This window comes from Lactuca virosa, chromosome 8, assembly GCF_052849685.1.
Source record: "Lactuca virosa cultivar CGN04683 chromosome 8, Lactuca_virosa_CGN04683_v6, whole genome shotgun sequence".
Taxonomy (NCBI): domain Eukaryota; kingdom Viridiplantae; phylum Streptophyta; class Magnoliopsida; order Asterales; family Asteraceae; genus Lactuca; species Lactuca virosa.
In genome coordinates this window covers 109,575,439-109,590,379 of record NC_136433.1, presented here as the reverse complement: position 1 = coordinate 109,590,379, position 14,941 = coordinate 109,575,439, and positions in this window count along the sequence as shown.

Genomic DNA, 14,941 nt, shown 5'->3' with positions numbered 1-14,941 from the left:
TAATCAAGGATATATATATGAATTTCATGTTGGAATGGCTCAACATAAGGAAATTCTATATATGGGTCCATTATTTGCGTTCTAAAATTCGATTATGATTACGACATCCCTTTTCATAATCTGAATTTTGAGAACTTGTCAAATTGAAATGGAAATATTATAGCAAAAGACTGGTTTAGTCTTTATGTGAGACATCATGAATCGTGTCCTATATGCTTCGGATATAGGATCGATTACATGTGCTATATTCATCCTTTCTAAAATTTTCCAAATGCCTGGGGCATTATGAAGGGAAAAGGTCTAGAATTGGATATGACTAAAATGTTAAGCAATTGTCGAGGACAATCTAAGGTTTACCAAAGATTGGTTGCTCAAGGACAGTTGGAAGTATAATGTTAATTCTGGAAGGACCATATTGACATAATCTGTAAGGAGGCAACTCTTGTTCAGAAGTGATAGTCAAAATGGAATATGGAAATGTTTCAAAGTTAGAAATTATTCAATCTGTGTAAGATTAGGAAACTTAATGAAAGAAGGAAGTTTCCAAGGAGCTGATCTCCTTTGGAATGCTCTGTAATGATTGTTGTCAAGTCTTTCTGACTTCGTGCATAATCATTAAGAGGATCAATGCATATAAGTTTAGAATCTAACAGATTTCAGTAAATGGCATGAATTTGGAATTCTTGCATTTGCAGTAAGGATTTGGGACTGTGAAAAGAAGATTATTGGAGTGATGTTCAATTGATCTATTTTACAAAGTAAAGATCATAGACAAACATAGTATGCATACTTGGTGTATGGCATGACTAGTGTTTAGAAAACATAGTGTACATGCTTGGAGCATCGGACAACTATTGTTTTAAATTCAAGTATAAAGTTGATAAAACCGAAACAATGAATAATGAGTAATCAGTATGGTGATAAATAAAAGTGTTTATTTATATTCATAGGGTTTGATACCATATTTGATTCATTTATTCTTGTGTTTCACTTTGCATGTTTTGACTTCCAGAATAACTAAGTCGCTCTTCCTGAATGATTAAGTTATTCAAACCATCCACAGTCGGTCATATGTTGGAAGTAGATATGAATCAAGATTGTCATGGGTTGGTTTGTAGAGGTCCAAGTTGGTGGACAAAAGTGGTGCTACAACACTCATGAGTGCTCATAAGTTCTGAGTATTGGATTCAACCCGCGCTCATTTGAATCACTTCATGGATTTTATCACGAGTGATCATGAGACGATAATATCTTATATTCTTCAAACCTAGAGATATGAGTTGTTACTATGAGTTGGTTATACATTGATTGCACGAAAACGCATTGGTAACTCGATGTTATAAAACGTGCCTTTGTGTATGATTCAACAAGTAGTAGAACAAGCTATATGAGTCGAAGTTTATCCATTCCTTTTACCTTCGGGATAAAAGCGATATCTGTGGGCCCCTCGATGATTTAAAGATGATACATATGAGTGCTTGGCCAAGCCAGGACTGATTTGATTTGTTCAATCAGTCAGTCATCATGAATCGGAAATCGGGAAACAACAAATGGACAGAGAGAATGATTGATAATCCATGTCTCAGTCCATATGATATCTAGAATGGAGGAATATATGATCCCTTATCTAATGGACAAGTCGTTGACAAAGGTCAGAGTTCATCGACAAGGTCAGAGTTCGACATAAGCTTTTGAGAGCTACGATTGCTGATCGGTTCCTGAAGTCATACGCAATAATAGTTTTAGACTTATCCAAGTGGGAGACTGTTGGATTAATGTCTAAGTCCATAACTATAATTGGTAAGACTTGACCTGACCCGGCATGGTCCATTTGGGTTGCATGGCATCATGCATTTGGATAGACTATAATGAGAGAAATAACACTTAAGGTTGGTTAATATATTATAAGTTCTAATATATTAATAAGGTTATTTAATTAGTATTGATCAAGAATTAATTTGGAATTAATTAAGTGATCAAAAGGAGACTAATTAAATATATGGGTTGATTGTGTAAATCATTCATTCTTATATATGTGGGCTTGTGATCCAAGATTCCTTATGTTGGACTAAGTCCATGGGGTGACCCATGGATACTCCATGGAGGTTAAAATCCATGGAGCATAAGGAATGGGCAAAGTTATGAGTTACATGGTGTAACCCTAATAGCCACCATATAAAAGAATCCCATGGCTCAAGAAATCGTGTACTAATGTGTGAGTGTGAGGGCTAGACGATTTCAAGGAGTGTTCAAGTTTCTCTCAAGTTATTCCAAGTGTATTTGGTGTTGTGTGAACCATTTGAGGTGTCACACTTGGGGCACTAGGCACTCAAGCTTCATGAAGACATTCTACATCGAAGAGGTATGCATTCTATCTTGTTATATTTATTATTTTGTATGCTAGATTAGGATAATACCTTGGATGTTCATAATTGTATGTATAATAGAGAAAACATAGATCCAAGGTATTTAGGGTTGCATGTACACTTAGGAGTGTTAGAATGCTCATAACCCAACAGTTTTTAGAGAGAGAAAGTAGAGTGCAGCCAAATGAAAGGAATGAGTGAAGGGGTCACCCTATATAAATAGGGATGAGTGTGCGGCTGGAGGATGGGTGTGCGGCCACACACTCGTGTGTGCGGCCATACACTCGGGTGTGCGGCCACACACTTATGTGTACGACCATACACTCGGGTGTACGGCCATACACTCGGGTGTGCGGCCACACACTCATGTGTGCGGCCACACACTCCTTTTGGTGGAGTGTTTGGCCTATTTGCAACCCTAAATCTTAAACCAACCCATCCCTAATTTAAACTTTGGTTGAACAAGGCTTTAGATCATCCAAACATGCTCAAAACAATGCTAAAAGATAGCTGAACGAGTTTAGCATTGATAGAATTGGCTAAGTGTACAAGATAAAAGTTTTGGGTTGTCACATCATCCCCCCGTTAGAGGGAATTTCGTCCCGAAATTTAAGAATAGAGGTATAACTCATAGACTTTGAAAAGATGGAGGTACTTAAGGTTCATGGAACTCTCGTCTAACTCGAGGTTGTCGAGGGGAAATCGTAGGTGTATCATCGGACGGACACTCATTTTTGGTTTGACACGAGAAAGACGGGATGGACTTTGCCGAGTTCTCGGGGTAACATTGAGCTTGTATGCTTACGGGACTGATCCTAGCAAGGATCCTGGACAGTCCAACGTATCCTGATTTTAGCTTTCACGCCTTCCGAAGCGTATCAAGCCTTTTCCGGGGCTAGACCTGCAAAAGACACATCCACCAATCTGGAACTCCAATGGTTTTTGTCTCTCATCGGCGTAGCCTTTTCGTACGATCTTTTCAGTCGTCCTACGGATGGTTTTAGGACTCGTGCGAGTGCTGTCGGGGACTTGACTCTTGACTATTTGCGTGTCGCCCGCCTCAGCCCAGCACATATGGGGTCTGTACTTATGGCTGTAGAGGGCTTCGAACAGCGCAACCTTGCTACTGAAAAGGTCGCCGTTGTTACAAGAAAGTTCATTTAAGAGTAGATGTGTGTCCCACGACGCATCTTCAATGGTCCGGATGGTTTCCTTACTTTGTCCTTCTATTTGTGGATGATACTCTTCGTATGAATACTTTCGGGTTTCGAAGAGGCATGAATTTTTCGAAGTTCGCATCTAGTTTGTCATCACGAGCGACGGGAGTTTCGCGAATCGAACGATTTAAGACAAAAGGGTTTGGTATAACATAGACTTGGTCGTAACTAGACAGGATGGTGTCGTAGAATCGCGCGTTAAGTTAGTCCGGGAGGATTGTTTTGCTAGCACATTGGTATCCCTAGATGAACGTCTCTGGTGTTTTCTGCGTTTGATATTGGACTTGGTAGGTACTACTACTAGTACGAGGGTTCCGATGTTTTGAAACCATGAACTCTCGATGGAATGATTCTCACTAGATTTTCCTATGATTGCTTGGCGCATACAAGTCATGTATAAACACAACTGACTCTAATGTACACACTAGGCTACCAAAATTTTTACCCCTTAGGGCATCAACTTTTAAGAGTACGTCGTGATTAAATTTGGACAGGAAAGAAATCACGATTATGAATAATTATTGAGGTTTTGAAAACGTACTCAAAGCACTGTAAGGTTCTTTGATGCTTCCCTTCTTCTGAGGTCAGACTCTTCCTGTCTCCTCGTCGTTCTTCTTTGTTGGGCAGTCTCTTTTGAAATGTCCCATTTCGCCACATACACTGCACACTTGAACTATGCTAGCATCGGTAGTGGAAGGGATATGTTGAGTTGAGGTCGTTGCGTAGCGAGCTTCCTTGCCATCCTTAGCCCTTAGACAATTTCTTTTGAAATGTCCTACACTACCACAGAGGTAACAGGTTGAACTAGCCCCAACATTGGCATTCAGAGTGACGAACTCGACTAGGGTCCTACATCTGCTGGAGGTGTGCCCCTTCCTGTTGCATCTGGTGCAATGCAGCACTCGACAAACTCCATGATGATGGAAGTTACATTTGCTGCAGTGCGGGAGATTTCCCAAGTAGGGTGTGGTTGGGGTTGGAACAGTAGGTCTAACTGGGGTATTGACTGTCACAATTCATTGCCTTTCGGTAGGTCCTTGGGTTGAACAGCTTCCTTCGAACTTTCGCTTCAGGATGTTAGGTTGGGAATCAAGGGTGTCCTTTCCAGTAGGCACTTGTTTTTGAGGTTGGTTAACACCAGGGTTTGGACTGCCATTAACACTTCCACCCGCATTTATGTTGTTAGCATTAAGGATAGCTAGGGCGGCTGCTACGTCTGCTGTGACAGTAGCTTGGAACGTAGCTGAATCTATCTGAAGGATTGGTGTCTTACCGGTGGGTTGGTTACGTTTCTTTGGAGGCATGATCTGCTACATGTCAAGAAAAGAATTTGTGAGCAACAATGGTTGCCCCTGGATATATCCTAAATGTTTATCTATGCATTTGAGATTTCCCGTTTTGCTATCTGACTCTCAGTGATTCGACCCACATCCCCATGATGTGGTCTTAGCAATGATATAAAAGATTTGAGCACACAAAGTTCACATACAATAAGTTTACGAACTCCTGATTGCTCAGCTCATCGGACTGGCTGAGTAACTCTCACATTTTTGTCGGCTCTTGACGATATGGAGATTTGGGTATAAGGGTAGTTCCAAGGATTAAGTCGATACGGGATTCAACTTGGCGCTCGAAAGAAATCCCTGGAATGTCTTTGGGGAAGACATCGGGAAAGTTGCAGACTTCGAAGATGCTCTCGAGGTCTTTAACTTCTTGCGTCTCATTGTCAAGATGAGCCAGGAATGCATAGCATTCCTTCCGCATATGCTCCTAGGCTTGACGCAGGAAATGATACGAAGGTTCGAAAAATCTTATCACTGAGACCAGTGAGGATTTCGTTGAAGGGAAGATTGAGACGAATCGCTTCCTCGAAGCAAGGATATCAGCATGATTTGAGGCTTAACCATTTCGTGCCGATTAGGATATCGAAGCTGATACGAAATTGATGGGAAAAAAGAGGAATAATCGTCTAAGTACATCTTATGATTCACGTTTTGAGGACAAAACAGTGATGGGACCTTGATAAGTTGCTTACTTTTCCTGCTATCGATCTAAGGTACACTTTTGACAATGAAAATCTTTAACTGAAATATGATAGTTGCCACCATTGTCGATACCAAGATTACACAGAGTTTGAAAATTTTGACGTAGGAGTAGGTCTACCACATACCAACAGAGGAACAATTTTGCCAACATAAAGAACTAGCGAATCGGTACTTGCAAGGCAAGAATGTCTACAGAGAAAGGAGCTACTTAGAACATAAATAGGAAAGCTATTCTTTAAACCAAAAGGAAGGACAAGTAGAATATTTCCTACTGGCGACGGGCACTTCTCAGGCGGAACCTTAGGTTAGTCAACTGGCGCTCCATGTCAAGCAGGCGACTCTCGTATACTGATTGGCGTGCTCGGAGCTCTACGACCTCAGCTCGAGTTGCAGCTAGCTCTCGCTGCTGGGGTTCGTGGTCTCTCAACATCCTCCCATAAGCAACCTCGAGACTGCAAATACGGTTTGTGTTGGCATCCAAGTCTGCCTCGAGTTCCACAGTTCGGTGAATGGCCGCCACGTTCATTTCGACATTGCGGGCCACTCGGCGGACTATGATTGGAAGGGCTCTATCTGCGGAGCCTCCTCCGTCCACATTGTAGAAGCGGCGATCCCCATTATACGGGCGGGGTTGGCCTTGTTCGTGACTCCACCTATCCAGGCTTCCGACCCACATAGGCATTGGGCCTTCGTGCACAAGCTGGGGGTTGGGATTTGGTATTGGGGCCACTGGGAGTAAGTTCTCGACTTCTGGTTCCGAGTCAGTCTCTTCCGGAAATGGTTCGGCAATGCCATCGTCAAAAGGGATTTCATGGTTCCCTTCTGGCTCCGGTTCGATCCATCCATCATCTCCTTGGTTAGGAAAGTAAGGGTCGCCAGGAAGATGGAATCCAACCATGCTATCTACGCGAGGCGAGGGTAAAGGAATAGTTAATAGGCATCGAATCTATAATACTTCTATTGTATTATAGTTACATGATTGATTCTTGAAAGATGGGTCCTTGGGTAAGTTTTCGGCTTAGTCGTTATAGCATCTTAAAATACTCCTATAGTATTTTAATCCTTATGTTTGGCTCTAGAACTCTAGGTAAGTGTTAGACTTGCTGTAACACCATAGTCACTCCCAAGCACATGTTGGTCATGTCTCGACTGAATATAGTTGATCAGGCTATATTCACCCTAGACATGATTACATAACTGCCCAGGTTTAACCGCGATGTCCAACATCCAAATACTTTTGTTTTGTTCTACTTACGACACAGATTCTGATACTCGGGTATACTTATATACTTTTATAAAAATACTTGTATTTTGAAAGTATACTTTTTAGTTTAGAGCACTTAGGCCCCTTAGTATTTATAGTTGTATACCATGTAAGGTTCGGTATACTTAGTTCGCTATAAACAAGGGCTCTGATACCAATCTGTCACACCCCCAAACCGGAACGGCGGAAACGTTCGGGGGTGGCTGACGTCATGCGTAGTATCACACCAATTGTATCATAGCAAGCATAGTAAACACAACCAGACATTGAATACATATATGAAAAAGGTTTACATTTTTTAATACATAGTTTTATTCATATCAAAAGTGAAATAGTAAAGACGCGACTCTAATGCTCCGACTTCTCCGAACTCCTGGAAGTACCTGTCTACTAATTCCCTGAGAATACAAGCAGTTTTGAAGAATATCAGCATAAAGCTGGTGAGTTCATAAGCGTTTAGTTTTTGGTGGAAAAATGTTCTTTGATCCTTTTGAAAAGTGTTCCTCAAGAAAATCCTACATTTTCTTATGAAAAGCGTTTTTGAAAGCCCATTCCTTCCCTGACTTCCAGATTCGTACAAGATATGTACAATCCAAGGAGTCGTGGAATGAATATGAATATCCGTTGGTCGTAAAACAGTTCGTTTTGAATATTCGGTTTATCCCGGGAAAATCCTATATTTTCCCTAAAGGTTGATGGTTGATTATCCGTTTTAAACTGAGGGTTGCAAGTATCTACCATACCCGTGTTGATAAAAGCAGTTTTCTTTTTTTAAAAAACCTTGGTTACACCCACAGAGGTATAAAAGAAAAACCGTGATGAACTAAGTCCTAAGGATATTATTATTAATACCCTCTAGTAATTAAATCGGTTATTACTTTGAGGTTAGTTCACTTGATTCATTATTACAAAAGTAAATCTCTGCTACCTAGGTTTTGAGTTTCATGACCATAACTGACTGGATATAGCCCGCAACGGCCTGTATCCTTAATGACTTTGTCACCCGCAGACCTGCCGGTCCGACTGTAGCTAGCAGTGAGGTGCGGGATTGTCAGTCCCGTATAGATCTATACACAACAGTCACGCTCTCCCTACAAGAGACTCTGGTCACAAGTGCTAGTCCTACACTCTGATTCTGTGGGAGTGTTACCAAGGACGTGTCTCAAACTTAGCCTAACAAGTTTACAAGTAATAATACAGAAAATCCTGTTTATGATTTGCATGAATCCTTTATAAAATAATACATTTTACTACATGATTCACAAGTTCATTGTTCTAGTTTTGAAAACTGTTTCTACGTGTTGATTTCTTAATCGGTTGGTAAAACTGTTTTCCGTGTTTAAAAGCATACTGAAAATATAATTATCTTAAACAAAATAATATATTTGAGCACAAGTTTCCTTGTACTTTTGCTTGTATTCCCCCCTGAAAACATGAAAAACTCGGAAAAAGCGTAGGGGTATGAACTCACTGTTTGACGGATGATTCGAGCGGATGATCGGTTACGAGTGTTGAGTGTCAATTGAGGTTTCACACTCAAGTGGATCCTAGTAACATATAATAGCACATATATGTATTAGATTTAGGTATTCCATGACAAAACATGACGGGAAACCACCCTAAAGACTTGGAAATGCTTGTCGGGACCTTATGTGATCAAACAAAGGAGGTGTATGGTCATTAGGGTGTGTGTGCGGCCAGGGTGTGCGGCCAGGCTGTGTGTGCGGTTGCACACAGGAGTGTGCGGCCTTACAGAGGGTGTGTGCGGCCGTACACAGGAGTGTGCGGCCGTACACAGGAGTGTGCGGCCGTACACTCCTCATTTGTGCCCAAAATGTCGATTTTGAGGTGTTCTTGTGCTAATACCAAGTCCTACTAGTGAATGAAGGCCAAACTCTTCACTTTGGAGAGCTTTAAGGTGTGTACGGCCACCTTATGAAGGTGTGCGGCCGTACACCTTCATGTGATGAAGAACATGATGAACTTTGATGGTTAAGGGCTTAGATCAATGGGTCCTTCATGTATGATAAACTAGGTGATGGAAAACTCACGTTTTTGAGGCATTGAGAGCGTTCTTGGATGAAGTTTTTAGAGAGAGAAAGTAGAGAGAGAAAGTAGAGGGCAGCCAAATGAAAGGAATGAGTGAAGGGGTCACCCTATAGAAATAGGGACGAGTGTGCGGCTGGAGGATGGGTGTGCGGCCACACACTCATGTGTGCGGCCATACACTCGGGTGTGCGGCCACACACTCATGTGTGCGGCCATACACTCGGGTGTTGTTAGGTGCATTTCATGTACCCATTTTGTTGCTTTATTTCATAAAATTACATTGCATATATGCTTAAACTAATGCATTTTGCATGTTTTTCGGGATTTTTCATGAGGCAATTTCATTCAAATACTTTTGTGATATTTCAGGGACTTTTGGAGGTAGGATATTGTTGGAGGAGGTAAATAAAAGTTGCGGACATAATTTCAGGACTTGCGGAGCACCGAGGAGCAAGATATCAAAGAAATGAAGATTTTGGCTTTACAGAGATTTACACGGCCGTGTAAATGCAAGCCTTGCGTTTACGCGGGCCGTGTAAACGTAGATTTCTGCACAGTATATTTTTGCATTTACGCGGGCCGTGTAAATGACAGTGTTAATTTACGCGGGCCGTGTAAACGTAAATGCGGGTTTTAAAGCAGTTTTTCACCATTTTTAAAGGGGGGAACCGACTTTTTACTTTGGGGGGTCGACTTTTGGAGTAGAGAAGGCGATTTTCTTGAGGATTTTGAAGTTGATTAACACTTGGGAACATTTGATTTCATTTTGTAAGGACTTTAATTTCATTTTCTAGATTTGTGATCTTGTTCTAGTCATGAGTGGCTAGAACCCTAGATTCTCCAACTTTATGTCTTGACTTCTAGTTGTGATTTCAATCATATGACTTGATGTTTTCTTTCAATTTTCTATCTAGTGAATTTGATTTTGTTTCAATCGAATGTTTGATTCTAATTGTGATTCTTATTGGCCATTTGAATTAGGGTTAGATCATTCAAGTTATCTAATTGCAAAATCCGTAATTGTTTTGTAAATTGGACTAGGTAACAAGCACTAAACTGATTTCCATTGAATGAATTTAGTGTAAATCTTATTCACACATTCTTATGCTCCCGAGCTTATGAGGAGTATTGAGTGTTGTTGGGAACATTCACATAAAGTTTAATGCAATCTTTCAACCTAATTCTAAGAGTTTGTTTAGATTAGATTGGTAAGGTTAGGATTAATCAAAGAGCTTGTTTTGGTTAATTATTGTGGTGAATGGGAAGTGTTAGAGCTTGTTAACACTTTCAAGTACCAACTTAGATAGAATTAAACAAATATCTTGTCATCCATGGAATCACATTGCTAATTTGTCTTGCATAGAGTTGGAGTACTTACAAATCTTGAACTTATTTCACTTAATCAATCATTTACTTATTGCTTTATTCTATAGTTTAAATCATTGCTTATAAATTCCCCCCATTTTGTGACCATTTTTGTACCTTACGCAAAAAGGTATAAACACTTGTCCCGTGTCTCTGTGGATCGACCCTACTTACCTTGTACTACGTTTTTAGTGCATAGTAGTAGTGTTTAAGGAGTCATTTGTACCCTTTATTTGTTGGGTTTGACACGCCTAACAAATTGGCGCCGTTGCCGGGGACACAGTGTTACTAATTGTTTATGCCAAGCATTTTGTGAGCAAGTGCTTTAAAAAAAAAGAAAAAAAAAGTCAGGTAGAAGATAAGTTTTCAATTGAAGGAAGTGGCGAGAAGGTTAATGTGTTGTAAAGGCCCACCTACTTAGAACAAAGCACATTCAGGGGCCAAGTCGAGCCAACGACTTAAAACAAGGGCAGCTAACCGGGAGGCAACCCGGAGTTTTTTTTATTTCTTTTAAAACTTTTTAGTCTTTGGTAAATTTCAATTTTTTTTAATGTCCCAAATGGTTTTAAACTTATTTTTTATGCCTAGAAAATGAATCTCCGGCTCCAAAAATACTTCACGGATAGCTTGGGGAGGATGAAGAGGAGGTTCACACCACAATTGTGAGGCACCAAGAAAGATTTGGTAAATTCTTTCCATATCTTTAATCGTTCATATTTTACTTAAAATTCAATTGGTGTGCATTTGTGAATGTTTTAGACCCATTCCCAAATCAGCTACCATCCTCCACCATCCGACTCTTAATAGGCCGACTATGCCTCTCTCCAAGCATCGAGGACGATGCTATATTTTAAGCTTGGGGAGGGGCATCTATTCATGCATAAATTCCGTTGCATGTAGGTTGCATTAATTTTGTACATATTGCATTAATTTTTATTTTCTTGTTCATTTTTCTGCATAGAAAATTTTTCAAAAACCAAAAAGATTTTCTTTCTATTCTATTTTTTATTATTTTCTTTGCATTTTGTTTGCATCCAAATTTTTGCATTGCATTCTTTGAAAAAAAAAACAATTGATCCAATCCCAAGCAACCGAATCTTTTCGAAACAGTTGAGCTGGTAAATGAGTCATGTGCCTTGAGATTAGACTTGCTCTTTTTATTGAAAATCTAAAAGCAAGTTAATCGCACACGAACACACCTCCCGAAGCTACTTGTGCAAAACAGAAAGTGAGAAGATTGTCAACATTTGAGCATAACAGCAGGTATGAGTCGATTCTTTGGGACATATGACTGGTCTTATGAGTAGTAAGTGCTCAATTGAACTTAAAATGCCAAATAAAAAAAAGAATGCAAAATTTCAATGTCCCAAGCCTTCCAGCGCTCTAAAAAGTCCTTTCTACTCATTCCCTTTTATATACCCTGCTTGGGGACATAGCTTTCAACTATACTTACGGGTCTTTGCATGTTAACCTTTAGTCCCCTGAAAAATGTCTTAGAAGTCCTCACGGTAATAGACCGTGAGATGTCCCACAATAGAAAAGTCAAGGACGAAAATATAAAGAAATTGGCCAAATAAATAAATAAATTAATAAGAGTGTTATGTGTTAACTTAGTTATTTGTATTTGTGTTACTTAAAAAAAACAATTATTAAGTTAATCTGTGACCTTTGGGCTTCGAACAAGTAAACTCTGAGGGGTGTTTTACATCTAATCGCCTAAAGCTAAATTGTTTGGGACTGATTGAGTTGAAAATTCGTTACATGGGTTCCATAGAAAGTCATGAACTTAATAATAGCAAATAAAGCTAATCTGTGGCCTTTGAGGTTCGGGCAAGTAAACCCGAGGGATCTCTTTAAATCTAGCACACTAAGGTCATTTGATTTGGATGTGTTGGTTGGAAGCCCGTTACACGGATTTCAAAGAAAGCCATGAGCTTTATTTGTAAAAAATATAATTAAGAAGTTTGTATATAATTGTGTTTATAGTTTAGTTGAATATTGTGTTTAGGAAAAATACTTGGCTGTCAAAAGATTCCCTTGGACTTGGATTTGAACTTATGACATTGGACTGAATGTTAATTACTTTGACTGGTGTAAGTGGTTTGAAGTTTGTAACCAATTTGGATAAATATTAGGGAATTTTTAGAAAAGATTTTTCAGAAAAAGATTGTTGTTGATCAACAAATAGCTGGAATCGGGCATTGTTATATTTTATGAAACAAAGATGGTTGAGCATGTTTTGTCACATATAATTTCACGAGAGTAAGACCATAATTTGTTCCAAGAATTGACTTGATGATATTGAAAGGGAATTAGTGTTGTGATCTTTGATTCTGTTGAGTTGTATTAGGGAGTGGCCAAAGTCTTATTTCTATTATCATATAATATTTTGAGACTAAAGCCAAGTTGACTCAAGGCATGACATGTACATTCTCAACTATGGTACAAAACAAGGTTAATTGGGTTGGATATATTTTTTCATGTTTGTTTTGATTTCTTGCATCAAGTTTCAAAAAAAAAAAGTTTAACTTTGATTTTCTTTTCTTCTCTTTTATTTTATTTTCTCCGGTTTAAATTTTCTTGTTCTTTCTTGAGGACAAGAAAGGTTTAAGCTTGGGGAGATTTGTTAGGTGCATTTCATGTACCCATTTTGTAGCTTTATTTCATAAAAGTACATTGCATATAGGCTTAAACTCATGCATTTTGCATGTTTTTCGGGATTTTTCATGAGGCAATTTCATTCAAATACTTTTGTGATATTTCAGGGACTTTTGGAGGTAGGATATTGTTGGAGGAGGTAAATAAAAGTTGCGGACAAAATTTCAGGACTTGCGGAGCACCGAGGAGCAAGATATCAAAGAAATGAAGATTTTGGCTTTACAGAGATTTACACGGCCGTGTAAATGCAAGCCTTGCGTTTACGCGGGCCGTGTAAACGTAGATTTCTGCACAGTATAGTTTTGCGTTTACGCGGGCCGTGTAAATGACAGTGTTAATTTACGCGGGCTGTGTAAACGTAAATGCGGGTTTTAAAGCAGTTTTTCACCATTTTTAAAGGGGGGAACCGACTTTTTACTTTGGGGGGTCGACTTTTGGAGTAGAGAAGGCGATTTTCTTGAGGATTTTGAAGTTGATTAACACTTGGGAACATTTGATTTCATTTTGTAAGGACTTTAATTTCATTTTCTAGATTTGTGATCTTGTTCTAGTCATGAGTGGCTAGAACCCTAGATTCTCCAACTTTATGTCTTGACTTCTAGTTGTGATTTCAATCATATGACTTGATGTTTTCTTTCAATTTTCTATCTAGTGAATTTGATTTTGTTTCAATCGAATGTTTGATTCTAATTGTGATTCTTATTGGCCATTTGAATTAGGGTTAGATCATTCAAGTTATCTAATTGCAAAATCCGTAATTGTTTTGTAAATTGGACTAGGTAACAAGCACTAAACTGATTTCTATTGAATGAATTTAGTGTAAATCTTATTCACACATTCTTATGCTCCCGAGCTTATGAGGAGTATTGAGTGTTGTTGGGAACATTCACATAAAGTTTAATGCAATCTTTCAACCTAATTCTAAGAGTTTGTTTAGATTAGATTGGTAAGGTTAGGATTAATCAAAGAGCTTGTTTTGGTTAATTATTGTGGTGAATGGGAAGTGTTAGAGCTTGTTAACACTTTCAAGTACCAACCTAGATAGAATTAAACAAATATCTTGTCATCCATGGAATCACATTGCTAATTTGTCTTGCATAGAGTTGGAGTACTTACAAATCTTGAACTTATTTCACTTAATCAATCATTTACTTATTGCTTTATTCTATAGTTTAAATCATTGCTTATAAATTCCCCCCATTCTGTGACCATTTTTGTACCTTACGCAAAAATGTATAAACACTTGTCCCGTGTCTCTGTGGATCGACCCTACTTACCTTGTACTACGTTTTTAGTGCATAGTAGTAGTGTCTAAGGAGTCATTTGTACCCTTTATTTGTTGGGTTTGACACGCCTAACAGGTGTACGGCCCCACACTCATGTGTGCGGCCATACACTCGGGTGTGCGGCCACACACTCATGTGTGCGGCCACACACTCCTTTTGATGGAGTGTTTGGCCTATTTGCAACCCTAAATCTTAAACCAACCCATCCCTAATTTAAACTTTGGTTGAACAAGGCTTTAGATCATCCAAACAGGCTCAAAACAATGCTAAAAGATAGCTGAACGAGTTTAGCATTGATAGAATTGGCTAAGTGTACAAGATAAAAGTTTTGGGTTGTCACATAGTGTTAGAGTGTTGTAAGTCTGCGGGTGTAGCCGTAACATTCACTAGCAGCCAGATAGTGTTAGAGTGTTGTAAGTCTGCGGGTGTAGCCGTAACATTCACTAGCAGCCATATAGTGTTAGAGTGTTGTAAGTCTGCGGGTGTAGCCGTAGCATTCACTAGCAGCCAGATAATGTTAGAGTGTTGTAAGTCTGCGGGTGTAGCCGTAGCATTCACTAGCAGCCCGATAGTGTTAGAGTGTTGTAAGTCTACGGGTGTAGCCGTAGCATTCACTAGCAGCCAGATAGTATTAGAGTGTCGTAAGTCTGCGGGAGTAGCCGTAGCATTCACTAGCAGCCAGATAGTGATG